This window comes from Ceratotherium simum, chromosome 21, assembly GCF_057802395.1.
Source record: "Ceratotherium simum simum isolate JZ-2026a chromosome 21, ASM5780239v1, whole genome shotgun sequence".
In the NCBI taxonomy this organism is placed as follows: Eukaryota; Metazoa; Chordata; class Mammalia; order Perissodactyla; family Rhinocerotidae; genus Ceratotherium; species Ceratotherium simum.
The window spans coordinates 27,237,585-27,252,880 of NC_141920.1; the positions used below are offsets into that span (position 1 = coordinate 27,237,585).

At 45.8% G+C, this 15,296-nt stretch overlaps 1 protein-coding gene across 2 annotated transcripts in view; it reads right to left on the reverse strand.

The window, feature by feature from the left end:
- Positions 1-1,231, reverse strand: part of KIF3B (kinesin family member 3B) — a 36,669-nt gene extending 35,438 nt beyond the window's left edge. For both annotated transcript variants that reach the window (XM_004442481.3, XM_087445426.1), the window contains exon 1: positions 1,090-1,231. The gene's annotated coding sequence lies outside the window, so the exon portion shown is untranslated. The remainder of the gene's footprint in view (positions 1-1,089) is intronic.
- Positions 1,232-15,296: the final 14,065 nt, after the last annotated feature.

The window sequence follows — 15,296 nt, forward strand, 5'->3', positions numbered from 1 at the left end:
TGTGAAGACTGAATGAGATAATGTACCTGGAAAGTGCTTCTTAACCATCTACTTATAAATAGCTGTTACACTTCAAGCACTTCCCAAAAGACATAAAGATACCTTTTTTCATCTGGAAGGGCCAACAAGGCCCAAGCAGAAAATAAGACCATATCCTCAGCCATCTACAGGGACTTGACCTCAGGGTTTCCCCACCAGGGCTACTTGCAGAAGTCCACACCGCCTCCCTTGCTCTAAGCAGAATGGAGAAGTAAAACTGGGCATGGGGGCATGCCAACAGTGGGAGGAATACCCATATGAGCTGGCGCTCTACACACCTAAATCCTACCTGTCTTCAAGTCATCTCCTCCAGGAAGCCTTGCCCACACCCCACGCCCCCCCCCCCATGCCTCATAATAGCTTGTTGAGCACTCACTATGTGCCAAGCTTCCTGACATACCCTGTCTCGTTGGATTCCCACAGCGGTTCATTAATCCATTTTACAGATAAAGAAAAGAAGCCTCAGAGATTAACTTGCCCAAAGGATATACGATCACTAAATGGAAGTGCAGAGCCTCAAACTCAGACACTCAGACTTAAAAAACTGCACTCCGGCCCCCATGCTGGATGCCCTAAGAATTCTCCCTCTCCCCATTTAGGGCTCTTTCAACATACACGCTGCATCCTCTCAACCTCTCTGAGCAGCAAGTGTTAGGACCCCCTTGGACAAACAGGTCAATGAGGCCTGAGAGAGGAAGGGACCTGCCCAAGGTCACACGGTGAGCCAGGGGCAGCGGCGAGGTTTGGACCCCAGGCTTTCGCTCCCCTGCCTCCCTGCAGAGCTGGGTCCTTGACCACGGCCCCAGACCCCTCAGGTGGACCCCGACCCCTCGCGGCCGGGTCTCGGGGTCGGGGCGCATCTCCACCCGGGGGAGGAGGGGCGAGGCCGTCGGGACAGCCGGAGGATGCCCGGGAGGCAGGGCAGAGGATGCTCCCGCTCGCGGAGCAGCGAAGCCAGGCGGCGGCGGCGGCGCGGGCCTCCGGGAAGATCCCAGGCGGCGGGAGGGATCGGCCCTGCCCCGCGGGCGCCCGGGCCCCTCCCCGACTCACCTGCGGCCCCAGCCGAAAGCGGGCGGCGGCGGCGGCGGCGGCGGCGGCGGCGGCGGCGGCGGGGGCGGTGAAGCCCGGGCTCAGCCATTCCCCGCTGCCCCGGATGGGGAGAGACAGCGGCCGCTCACTTCCTTAGCAACCCGGCTCGGCGACCCACTTCCTTAGCAACCGGTGTCAATTTCAATAACTTTATTGGGACACGGGCGGCGGACAGGGAAAGCCTGAAGGGTCGGGCCGGTCACGGTGCTGGCGCTTTGTAGGTGCCCAACACGCCTCGGTCCTTTCCCCCACCTAAGATGCGTGAGGCGAGCGCGACGTGGCCTGACTCCACCCGCTGCTATCTCGTGACTCAGTTTCCCCATCTGTAAAATGGAACGCACTGCCTGGGTCGCGCCACGCGATTTCTTTCCTAAAGAGCTCCCACCTCCATTATCTGACTTTCGGCTCAAACTGCTACTGAGACAGCTCCCATTTAGGGCCCACCCAGTCACTCAAGCCAAAAACTTAGGAATCATGTCTGTCTCTTTCTCTCCTTCACCCGCGTATCCAATAATTCGCCATGTCTCTTAGTCTACCTCTCAATTGTTTCTCCCGTGTATCCTCTTTCTCCATCTTCAGTGCCACCATACCAGGCCAGGCCGGGCTCCCTCCTCTCTAGATTGCCTGCAGTATCTGGTCTCTGCTTCTACTCTTTTGTCCTGCCAATCCGTTTTCCACAAGGCGGCTAGAGTGATCATTTTACAAGGTAAAACAGATCATGTCACATTCTGCTTAACACCCTTTAATGGAGTCCCACTGCTCTTAGAATCAAATCCAAAGCCTTTACTGTTTCCTAGAAAATCGCTAAACTTCTGTTCCAGCCACACTGGCCTGGAAAGCCAGGTTCCATCCCCCCCACCCCCCCACCCCGTAGGAACTCATACCTGCTGTTCCTCACTAAACAGAAGCTCCGTGTGAGCAGGGTCTTTATTACCACTGTATCTGCCTAAAACAATGCGTGGTCCACAGTAGGTGCTCAATAAATATGTGTTGAGTAGTGAATGAATGCTCTTCCCCACCCACACCCTACTTTTGCCTAGTGTGGCAGATATTGCTACTTGCTCCCCAAAACTTACTTTCTTGCCCTTGGATGAACAACTAGACTACATTTCCCAGCCTTCCTTGCAGTTCAGACCAAGTTCTGGCCAATTGAATATGATATATGCCATTCTCAGATCTGGCCCATAAAAGCCTCCCACACTATTGTTCATACTTTTTTTTACTTTACAGAGAAGGATGTTAAAGAGCTTCACTTTATTTTTATTTTTCTATAATTTTATTTATTTATTTATTTATTTATTCCCCCAAAGCCCCAGTAGATAGTTGTATGTCATAGCTGCACATCCTTCTAGTTGCTGTATGTGGGATGCGGCCTCAGCATGGCCAGAGAAGGGGTGCGTTGGTGCGCGCCTGGGATCCGGATCCGATCCCCGGGCAGCTAGCAGCAGAGCACGTGCACTTAACCGCTAAGCCACGGGGCTGGCCAAAGAGCTTCACTTTAAAGTGAAGGACTCCAAGGCTGTAGGCGATGGCTGAGCTGCAAAATGGAAGGAACCTGGATGGGTGAGACACCCCTTAGAGGACAGCTGGCCAGGAAGCCAGCCAACTTCAATCATCTAAGTTGGACAAGAAAATGAATTTGTATTGGATTCAGTGATTGAGATGGGGAGGGTTTTTGTGACAGCGGTTAGCTGGTCCCAACTAGGATATGTAACTCTACATCGTTCTTTGGCTTTCAGTTCGCTTCCCTTCCCCTGTTAACCCACCCTACTTCTCTATCCACCATTATTCAGTATAGTTAAGTCAGTGAATTGTGTTTACCCTATAATGACTACAAATATTGTTTTCTACTGAGCCAAATAATATGTGTTTATGTTTCACTGTGTTTATGTTTCATTTCTTCCACATCCTTTGGTATTTTCTGAAGTTAATAATTGCCTTGAATTTTTTCCATTTTCATTAGTTTTCTGTGTAGCTATCGTTAATTTTTTTCTATATATTCAATAAATCAGGCAAATACTTAGCAGTGATTTTTCCAGATGCTTAACCATAACAAATAGTCCATGAACTTTTTTTTTTTCTTCCTGAAAACCTCAGCTGTAATCTGGACCAGTGCTCTCCAGGCACAATTCACAACCATCACACTTGGACTTGCCTTTGTCTTTCTCCTGCGTTGGGATCCCTGTTCTCTGGATTCCATGTCATCTGGTTTATGGATTCACTCCCTCAGCAGCACATCTTTCAGTAGATTCCTGAGAAACGGTGCATGGAAGCAAATATGTTTAGTCTTTGTATGTCTAAATATCTCTTTATACTGTTCTCATACTTGACTAATAGTTTAGCGAGGTATAGAAATCTAGGTTGAAATTTATTGTCTCGGAATTTTCAAGGCACTGTATCACCATCTTCTAGTATCTAGATTTAAGACATCTAATGCTGTGCTGAATCCTGTTCCTTTGTATATGGCTAGTTCTCCTCCCCCTCCTCCTCCTCCTCCCCCCCCTCCCCCTCCTCCTCCTCCTCCTTCTTCTTCTTTTTTAATCTTTGGACACTTTTAGGCTGTTCTCTTTATCCAGAATGTTGTGATATTTGATGATGAGTCCCCTCAGTGAGCATTTTTCCTCACTTGTGTTAGCTGGGCCCTTTCAATCTGGAGATTTGTATCCCTCCATTCTGGAGAATTTTCTTGTATTATTTCTTTGAAAATTTTCTCCTCTCTATTTTTTTTCCCTTCTGTTCTCTCTTTCTGGAACTTCTCTTAATCAGAAGTTGTACCTCATGGACTGAGCTCCTACTTTTCTCATTGTTTTTCTCTTATTTTCCCTCTTTTCTGCTTTTTGTTCTACTCTCTGAGAGATTTCCTCAAATTTAGCATCTATCTCTTCTATGGAAGGGTTCTGGGCTTACCTTTCAGTCATCGATATTCCCCTCTGCAGATGTAGGTCATAACTTCCTCTCCCTGCTAAGTCAGTTACTACCTCCCCTTCTGTCTCTGTCAGGAAAAGCTTGCCAAAATCTCTGGGCCACTAATGTCTCCCTCCTGTCCTATTAGCATTGTGGGCTGATACATTTTTTAATCTTTATTGTCATATAAGTGAGGTTCGAGGGGAAAAAAATAAATACATATCATCAATCCACCATGTTTAATTGGATATCTTTACAATTTAAAAAAACAAAAACAAAACAGGTAGATAAAAGGATATGAACAGATAGTTCAGAGAAAAGAATAGAAAATGTGGCTTTTAAATATATGAAAAGATGCTTCTGCTCACTCATATTAAATGAAATGAAAATTAGGACAACATTAAGATTTTTTCACTATCAGAAAGAAAAAAAAAAACTCTAATAAGGCACTGTCGCTGAGGGTCTGGTCTTGATTTTGTCCTCAGCAAGCTGTATAAAGCTGTGTGGAGAAAAAGGATTAGTAGTAGTGGTACTAAAGTGTAGGGTGACCAACTCCTCCTTGTTTGCACAGGACTTTCCCAGTTTTAGCACCAAAAGTCCCATGTCCCAAGAAATCCGTCAGTCTGGAGAAACTGGGATGGTTGGTCACCCTAGCATGGTGGGATACTTTTTTGATATATTACCAGCATGTTTCCATTCCTTTTCACACTGTGACCCCTTTTCTATCCAACTTGGACTGTGAGGCATTTATCACTCAGGAAAGAGTTGTTTCAGTGGAAAAATAGGGAAAGGACTTTCTGAGTCCCCAAATCCTGGAGAGGAGACTCAGGGAGTGGAAGAAGTCTGACAAGTCAGAGCAGGCTTCAACCCCCTGACTGTGGAGCTTTGCTGGGAGAGGAGAGACGGTGAGAATGCAACAAGGGGAAAGAGGCCAGTGGGGCTGGGACAAGGGATCCTGATATGGAGAGATCGTGTGGATCACAGCAGAGACCCTTCCTCTCCAGCTTCCACCAGAGCAAACTCCAGTCTAGAATGATCTCATCTAATTCCATTCCATCAGGTCTAACACCATCATATCAGTTCATCATAGGCAATAGAAACTAACTCTGGGGCCGGCCCTGTGGCTTAGCAGTTAAGTGCCCGAGCTCCGCTACTGGCAGCCCAGGTTCGGATCCCGGGCGCGCACCGACGCACGCTTCTCCAGCCACGCTGAGGCCGCGTCCCACATACAGCAACTAGAAGGATGTGCAGCTATGACATACAACTATCTACTGGCGCTTTGGGGAAAAAAAAGGAGGAGGATTGGCGATGGATGTTAGCTCAGGGCCGGTCTTCCTCAGCAAAAAGAGGAGGATTGGCATGGATGTTAGCTCAGGGCTGATCTTCCTCACAAAAAAAAAAAAAGAAAAGAAACTAACTCTGACTGATGGTAGCAGAGACGGAATTTATTCAAAGGGTAATGGGAAATTAAAAATGTCACCAGGAAGTTTCTAGAAGGGGCCAGGAATGAGGGAGGCCAGGTCATGTGGGACCATATACCACTGGGCCAGTCTGGTGAGGACACTGGATGCCCAGCTTTCACCACAGACATCTGGCCATGGGCACTGTCTCAACACCACCTCACTATCCTCCCCATGAGGATCTCCCACAGTCCCAGCTTCTTTGTAACCCAAGCTCTGATTGGTTGAGCCTTGAACACATGCCCATCTCCTGCCTGCAGTGGAAGCTGTCAATGCAAACATCTGACCTTTTGGCTTCTTTGGTGGGAGGAAGACTCTGCCTTCATTTACAGAATGAGAATTCCCCAAACATAGGAAAGGGATTCTGTTGCTAGGCAGGAGAAAAATATCCCATTATAACCAGATATCCCCTTTGCCAAGCTGCTCCATCTGTCCTCGCCCTCATTGTCACTCAGTAAGGACACCTCTCCCAAGCAGCAAGCATGTCACCCAGTGACCACCCAGCCAGAATGAAGCCCACTGTCATGAAATTTTGCTCAGTCCCCATCTGACTTATCCCGTGAGGACATCCCATTTTAATGGCTAGGGACATCCTGAATCTCCTGTGACAGAGGAGGGCACTGGATTCCCAGGGTTTTGGGGGCAAGAGGGGAGTGAGGAAAGGGATCTGCTGGTACCTGTTGTGGGCGGGACTAAGTGAGGCCAGCTTTCAGTCTCTTCCCAAACTAGGAGAAAGGTAAAACACAGCCCTGAAACCCGTGGATGGTTTTATTATGATCTCACCCAGGGAAAATAACTTCTGATGGACTCCCCACGGGGTTGACCAATGGCAGATGGCCTGGCTCCCTGTGCCAGGGTAAAATCTCCAAATTTCACTTCTTTTCTGACATTCTAGAGCCACGCTGTCCAACAGATCTTTCCACAGTGATAGAAATGTTCTGTATCTGTGGTGTCCAAGATGGTAGCCACCAGCCACACGTGGCTACTGAGCACTTGAAATGTGGATAGGGCTACTGAGGAATTAAATTTTATTTATTCAATTTGAATTAATTTAAGTTTAAATGGCCACACGTGGCTAGTGGCTGCTGTATTAGACAGTGCAGCTCAGGGCTATGAAAAATGACAAGCATGGACTGTGGGATCTAGGTGGTCTTAGGTTTGAGTCCCAGCTCCACTCCTCACCAGATAGCCGAGTGACTCAGTGCAAGTCACATTATCTCTCTGGGACTTGGTTTCCTCATCTGCAAAATGGGGCTAGTCAGGCTACTGCTCAGGTTTACTGTGAGGATTAACTGAGATACGATGTGGGACAGTGCCTGGCACTTACTAGGTGCTCCATAAATGATGCATCTCTTTCCTTCCTTTATTGGGTCAGGGCCATGGTGTCCTCCAGGGAAACAATAGTTGCAAATGTAAGGAGTCTTGCTGGTTAAGAGAGTTGGGTCTTCTTGGAAATTTAATACCATTTGGGGAAGGGGGCTGAAAAGGGGTCATATATAAAGACTGCAAAGGTAAGTGAAATAAGTCAGACAGAAAAACATAAATACCGTATCATCTCACTTACATGTAGAATCTAAAAAACAAACAACAAAACAAAAAACCCCCGAGCTCACGGATGTAGAGAACACATTGGTGGTTGCCTGAGGTGGAGGGTGGAGGTGGGCGAAATGGGTGAAGGGGGTCAAAAGGTACAAATTTCCAGTTATAAAATGAATAAGTCATGGGGAAGTAATGTACAGCATGGTGACTACAGTTAATAATACTGTATTACATATTTGAAAGTAGCTAGGAGAGTGGATCTTGAAAGTTTTCATCACAAGAAAAAATTTTTTTGTAACTATGTATGGTGATGGATGTTAACTGGACTTATTGTGGTGATCCTTTTGCAATATATGCAAATATCAAATCATGACGTTGTATACCTGAAACTAATATAATGTTATATCAACTATACCTCAAAAAAAAAAAAAAAAGAAGAAGAAGAAGACTGCAAAGGGAATGATTTATTAAAATGCAAGGAGGTGGCATCCCAGAGCCCCTTTCAGGAAGAAACAAGATGCTGGCTTGGACGGAGGCCAAGCACCTGAGATATACTTGATGGTTCTCGCTTGGCTGAGTGCCCAGGTTTGGTATGGATGAGACTCTGGGACCCGAGGGAGTCTCTAAGGGCTGGGAATCAAGCTAATGCCTTCCAAGTTCACATCTTTGATGTTTTCTGAAGAAAGCCAGACAGGAGTTGGCTGCTAATTGCTTCCTCCTCAGGCACTTAACCTACTGCATGACCTTGGGCAAGTTAGTTCACCTTTCTGGACCTCATTTCCCTCCTTGCCTCCTGCAGGGTTGCTGTGAGAATTTACCCAGAGAATGCTTTCCCAGCCCTAAGGCACCACAAATGGTGGAGAATGAAGAAAAAACAATGATAATTAAAATCTCAGAGCCAGAGGAGGTCACAGAAGCCTGGTGACAGTCCCAGGACTGGGTTTTGTCTTACTTATTTGTATCCTCTGTGCTTAGCACAGTGGCTGGCACACAGCAGTGCACAATACATGTATTTAAAAACATATATCATCATCAGTCACTTTTCACATCAGCAGACTTTTTTTTTTTTTTTTTTTTTTGAGGAAGATGGGCCCTGGGCTAACATCTGCCAATCCTCCTCTTTTTGCTGAGGAAAACTGGCACTGGACTAACATCCGTGCCCATCTTCCTCCACTTTATATGGGACGCCGCCACAGCATGGCTTGACAAGCGGTGCGTCTGCGCATGCCCGGGATCTGAACCGGCGAACCCTGGGCCGCCGCAGTGGAGCGTGTGCACTTAACCACTTGTGCCACCGGGCCAGCCCCCATCAGCAGATTTTTTAAAGCATGATACTCAAGGTTGGCAAGAGTGGAGAGAGGAGCATTTTCATCCGACTGCTGATGGGATGAAATTGGCACAAACTGTAAGGAAAATTAACATGATGACCAAGAACCATTTGAGTCAGCCCATTCCACTTACAGGAATCAATTCTGAGGAAATAATGAGAGATGATCCTAAAGATTTAGACACAAGTGTGCTCATCCCAGCTTCACTTACAACAGGGAAATATTATGTCCAACATTAGGGGGAAGGATAGATACACTACGATATGTCAGTAAGAGGGAATATTATGTTGTCATTGAAAATTAAGTTTTTGAAGAGCATCTAATGATATGGAGAAATGCTCATGAAAATATAATAAGGAGGAAAGTAGAATATCTATGTCCATTAGGAAGACTTTTAACTGTGTGGTGACCATCAAGAAACAGTCTCTTACACAATCAATAGAATGAAAAGAGCAACCTACAGAAAATATTTGCAAATCATATATCCAATAAGAGGTTAATATCCAGAATATATAAAGAACTCCTACAACTCAACAACAACAACAAACAATCTGATTAAAACATGGGCAAAGATGGGGCTGGCCCCGTGGCATAGTAATTAAGTTCCCGCGCTCCGCTTTGGCAGCCCTGAGTTTGTGGGTTCGGATCCAGGGCGTGAACTTACTTACACACCTATTATCAAGCCATGCTGTGGCAGGCGTCCCACATATAAAATAGAGGAAGATGGGCACGAATGTTAGCCCAGGGCCAATCTTCCTCAGCAAAAAGAGGAGGATTGGCGACAGATGTTAGCTCAGGGCTAATCTTCCTCACACACACAAAAACATGGGCAAAGGACCTGAATAGACATTTCTCCAAAGAAGATATACAAATGGCCAACAAACATATGAAAAGACACTCGACATCACTAGAGAAATGCAACATCAATGTCAACATTACGGAAATGCAAATCAAAACCACAAAAAAAAAAGAAAATAACAGTGTTGGTGAGGATGTGAAGAAATTGGAACCCTTGTACATTGTTGGTGGGAATGTAAAATGGTGCAGCCTCTGGGGAAAACAGTATGGGGTGTCTCAAAAAGTTAAAAATGGAATTAACATGTGATCCAGCAATTCCACTTCCGGATGTATACCCAAAAGAAGTGAAAGCAGGGTCCCAAAGAGACTCTGCCTTGCACACCCATGAGAGATTTGCACACCCATGTTCATAGCAGCATATTCACAATAGCCAAAAGGTGGAAGCAACCCAGGTGCCCATCATTGGATGAGTGGATAAACAAAATGTAGTATAAACATACAATGGAATATTATTCAGCCTTAAAAAAAAAAGAGGAAATTCTGACACATGCTACCACATGGATGAGTCTTGAGGACATTATGCTAAGTGAAGTAAGCCAGTCACAAAAAGGTAAGAACTGTATGATCCACTTATGTGAGGTACCTAGAGTAGTCAAAATCACAGAGATATGAAGTAGAATGGTGGTTGTCAGGGACTGGGGATGGGGGAGTGGAGGAGCTGTTGTTTAATGGGTACAAAGTTTCAGTTTTACAAGATGAAGAGCTCTGGAGATTGGCTGCACAACAATATGAACGTACTTAACACTGCTGAACTGTACATTTTAAAAGGGTTAAGATAGTGAATTTTATGTTATGTGTATTTTACCACGATTTTTTTAAAAAGAAAGAGGCCCTTAGCTCTTTTCATCCTACTCCATCCGCCATCCTCAGCAAGTTGTCTTCCTGTCCTCGCACTTGTCACCTTGCTGCAAGATGGCTGCTCCAGGCAACGCACACTCACACTGCATCTCAGACAGGAAGAGGCAGGGGCAGAGGCTTTGTACCTAATGAGGCTGTCTTTCCATCCAGGGGGGGTGGGGCAGCAAACCTACCACTCAGGTTTCATGGCCAGCAGTGGGCCACATGCACGTCTCTGGTGCTGCCCAATAAAACTTCCTGCAGTGACGGAAACCTTCTATGTCTATGCTGCCCAATACTGTAGCCACAGTCATGTGTGGCTTTTGAGCAGTTAAAGTGTGGCCAGTGCAGCTGAGGAGCTACATTTTAGATTTTATTTCATTTAATTAATTTAGATTTTAAAATCCACATGTGGGTAATGGTAACTGAACTGGACAATGCAGCGATGCAATCTAGAAGAGGAATAAGATTAGCATGAGTGGGCCAGACCAGTCATGATTCATCTTCCGGGACAGGCTGAACCTTCTCTGAGATTAAGGTAACTCCATCACTACCTAAAGACAAAAAGGAAGTTCTGTGAACAGGGAAGAAGGGGGTGTGTGTATTGAGTACACGACCAACAGTAGCTGCTACAGGTATGCTACTCTACTTACTGTATGATCACACATTTAGTTTATAATTTTATTTATTTATTTATTTATTTTTTCCCCCAAAGCCCCAGTAGATAGTTGTGTGTCATAGCTACACATCCTTCTAGTTGCTGTATGTGGGACGCGGCCTCAGCATGGCCAGAGAAGCAGCGCGTCGGTGCGCGCCCGGGATCCGAACCCGGGTCGCCAGCAGCGGAGCGCGCGCACTTAACCGCTAAGCCATGGGGCCGGCCCACACATTTAGTTTAAAAAGAAGTGTGTATGTGTGTGTACAGTGTATGTGTGTGTAGGCATAGAAAAAGCTAGAAGGATATATATCAAATATTTACCTTTGGGTATTGGGATTATAGTTGATTCTTATTTTCTTCTTGACAACTTTTCACATTTTCCAAATTTTATATAGTAAGCAGGAATTATGTTTACTGTGAAAATGAAGTAGCTGCCACTACACCTATTAGAATGACCAAAATCCAGAACACTGACAACAACAAATGCTGGTGAGCATGTGAAGCAACAGGAACTCTCACTCATTGCTGGTGGGAATGCAAAATGGTGCAGCCTCTTAGGAAGACAGTTTGGCAGTCTCTTACAAAAGTAAACATACTCTTACCATATGATCCAGCAATCGTGCTTCTTGGTATTTACCCAAAGGAGCTGAAAACTTATGTCCATACAAAAAGCTGCACATGTTCATAGCAGCTTTATTCATAATTGCCAAAACTTGGAAGCAACCAAGATGTTCTTTGGTAGATGAATGGATAAATAAACTGTGGTACATCCAGACAACGGAATATTACTCAGCACTGAAAAGAAATGAGCTATCAAGTTATGAAAAGACATGGAGGAAACTTAAATACATATTACTAAGTGAAAGAAGCCAATCTGAAAAGGCTACGTACTGCACGATTCCAACTATGTGACATCCTGGAAAAGGCAAAACTATGGGGACAGTATAAAGATCAGTGGTTGCCAAAGGTTGGGGGGGAGGGAAGAATGAATAGGTAGAGCAGAGGATTTTTAGGGCAGTGAAAATACCCTGTATGATACTATCATGGTGGATATATGTCATTATACAATGTCCAAACCTATAGAATGTACAAGAGAGTACCCTACTGTAAACTACGAACTTTAGGTGATAATGATGTGTCAATGTAGGTTCATCACTTGTAACAAATGTACCACTCCGGTGGGTGATGTTGATAACGGGGGAGGCTATGGATGTGTGGGGACAGAGGGTATACGGGAAATCTCTGTACCTTCCCCTCAACTTTGCTATGAACCTAAAACTGCTCTAAAAAAATGAAGTCTTAAAAAATAAGCAAACTAATTAGCTGTTGTGGTCTTAAAGAAGGACATTATTAGCACCCCCACCATTCTGGCCCTGGTGATTACAGTTCCTGAGGTGGTCACCACCTGGAGGGTCATGAAGGTCCATCAGGACATGGTCACTTTTCTTTCCCTCCTCTGAGCAGCAAGGCCATCTCTGGTGCCCTGGGCACAACCAGACTCAGGCTCTGCAGAAAGCTAGCATCTGACACAGGGCAGGACAACTCATCAGGAAACACTTACTGAAATCATGTGGGCAGGGCATCGCTTTAGGAGCAACAAGACACCTGAAGATGGCTAAGACATGGAGTTTGCACTGGGATAGGACTCTGGAAGCATGGGGAGTCTTGGATATACCAAATCTGTATGGCCTTGGACAAGTTGTTACCCCTCTCTAAGTCTCAGTTTCTTCATCCACAAATTGGGTGTGACTCATACTGAAAGACCTCACAGAATTCCTGTGAGACCAGTTGATAATAAAATGCTATAGTGAAATGCTTTACTTAATGGCCATATGGGAGAAGCACAGCAATTATTCTAAAGGGCAACTAAAGATTCCATATGGGGATTGGGGAGTGCAGGGTAAGCGAGAATCCCCAGGTTTGGGGCCAAGCAGATCTGGGTTTGGATCTCAGCTCTGCCACTGACAGCTGTGGAGCCTTGGGCAAGACTCTCGATTTCTCACAGCGAGCAAGTATCGGGCCCAAGGAGCACAGTGTCATATCAAAGTTTGCAAACTTGAGAGTCAGTCAGACCTGGATTCACAACCTAACTCTGCCATTTATCAGCTATGTGTGATATATCAGCTTTTCCCAAGGAGCATCAGAAGTAAAGAAATTCGAGGCACATCCTGGAAGCAGGAAAGCGGGATCAGGGGATGGAGAGAGAGAGCACATGGGTTGGGGAGGGAGACAGATAACCCACAGGTACTAGGTGGTAGCCTAGGATAAGGAGACCAAGGGAAAGGCCACAGGGGAGTGGGAAGTCCCAGAAAGGACATTTGTGGAGTACTTATAATGAACTAAGCACATCAATCCTTCCAATCACCTTATGAAGGTACTATTCTCATCCCCCTTACAGATGGGCCAACTAGCCCAGAGTACATAGTGACCACATGAACCTGGAGCTCACACTCTCACCTCTCCCTACAGCCAGGTGGCCCAGCTCAGTCCCTTCACCTCTTTCAAGTCCTGTGAAAATACTGGGTGTGCCTTTAGGGCAGCAAGATGAAAAAATATTCTATTCCCCTCCTCCCTGGAGGCTCCCAGACTTGGAGAGAGGAGACGCAAAGACATAACTGTGATTTGAGACGAGGCCTGCGGAAGCATGTTAGCACATTCAGCAACTGGCATATTGTGATATTTCTCAGTTATCCTGTCCCTGCCTCCGCAGACCTGCTCTGCCCACGGCTCTCCGATGGCTCTTCATCTCCCGGAGGAACAGACCAGAGGCTCCTCCTGCCAACATGGGTCCACCTCATTGTTGGCTGTATTTCCCTTTCTCTCGGGCCAGGCTCCATGAGCTCGCCAGCCTCTCTGGCCTCTGTTCCCGGGGTTCTTTCCACCTGGAATGCCCTCTCCTCTGGACCCCTCTTTACACACGCGCGTGCACACACACACACACACACACGACATATCTCTGTCCATATCTGTTCATCACCCCCCACCCCAAAGAGGGATCCTGCAGACTTCCTCTCTCAGCTGAGTTTTGTCTCGGCCCTCGACTAAGGAAAACGCTGTATGTTCTGGCACCTACGGGGCAAATGTGAACTGCACTTCTATTAATAAAAAACAAAGTCCCCAAACCTTGGAATATATCCCAACCACCCTTACCAAAAATTACCTTTGTAGGCAGAGCTGGAATCAGTGGATGGAAGCCCCAGAGGGGCCCTCACAACAGTTTATTTATTTATTGCATTTATTTAGCACTGCACATTTATTTATAAATATTTGTTCATTATCGATATATTTATAGCACTGCATTTATTGAGTGCTTCCTGGGTGCCAGGCACTTTGGTAAGTACTTTACAGCCTTTCTTTTTTTTTTTTTTTTTTTTTTTTTTTAAAGATTTTATTTATTCAGTTTTTTCCCTCCAAAGCCCCAGTAGATAGTTGTATGTCATAGGTTCACATCCTTCTAGTTGCTGTACGTGGGACTCGGCCTCACGTTGGACGGAGAAGTGGTGCCCCGGGGCGCTCCCGGGATCCGAACCCGGGCCGCCAGCATCAGAGCGCGCGCACTTAACCGCCAAGCCACGGAGCCGGCCCTTTACAGCCTTTCTTATCACACATCTACGTCTTTAAGAGGTAAGAACTATTATTATCCCCATTTTACAGATGAAAACTGAGGCTCCAAACAATTACTCAGTAAGTAAGTGGCAGAGCCAGAGTCAAAGTCTGTTCTAACCCGACTTCAAAGCCCGTGACTTTGGCCTCTTCTGGGCTCACAAACTGGTGGACTGTAGGCAGCATCTGTCAGTAGTTGTGTTTTATTTGGCCTGCTCAATGTTTTATAAAATCGAGAATTAATCGCCTCTATTTAAAAAGTAGGAGATTTCCCGTATAAATTGGGGTTTCCAGCTTCTCTTGAAATATCCAAAGATTTGGCCACCCTGGGCCTGGGTTCCCACATGGCAATAATTGGCTGGAGGGAGTAGCAATTGCCCCCCTTAAAAAGGGTGTGTAAATTCCACTTTGCTGTATGCTCCCCAGCCTTCCACAGAACCGCCTCCTTCATTTTCCTTGCCTGCCTAACCCTTAGCAGCATTCGAGTTTGTGACTCCTGGGTCCACACTCTCTAATAGTTGGAATTGCCTTGCAAGGTAGTGAGCTCCCCATCACTGGAGATGTACAAACTGAAGCTAGCTGGCTACCTGGTAGGGGTGTTGGAAAGGGATTTCAAGAGTCAGTTGGGGAACAGGATAAAATAGCCTTTATAATCCCTTCCAGCCCTGCAATGTCAAATATGTACTTAAGACTTTGCAGCATATATTGTTAAGAACTAACTTCCCGTCTGGTCTCAACTTACTATTTCAACCTTTCCTTTCCCTTCACCTTGGTTTCTTGATCTATTTACATATTTTTAGTCACATGATTATGCTGTATGAATTCTTATAGGCTTACTCAAATCCTTTTTGGAACAAGGCATGGGGAACAAATAAATCCATACATAAAGGGCTTGGTTCCAGGTACTGAAAATAAACAACAACAGAAAAGAATTACAAGTTATAACTAACTGCCAAGTTATCTCAGTTTCCCTGAGATGCT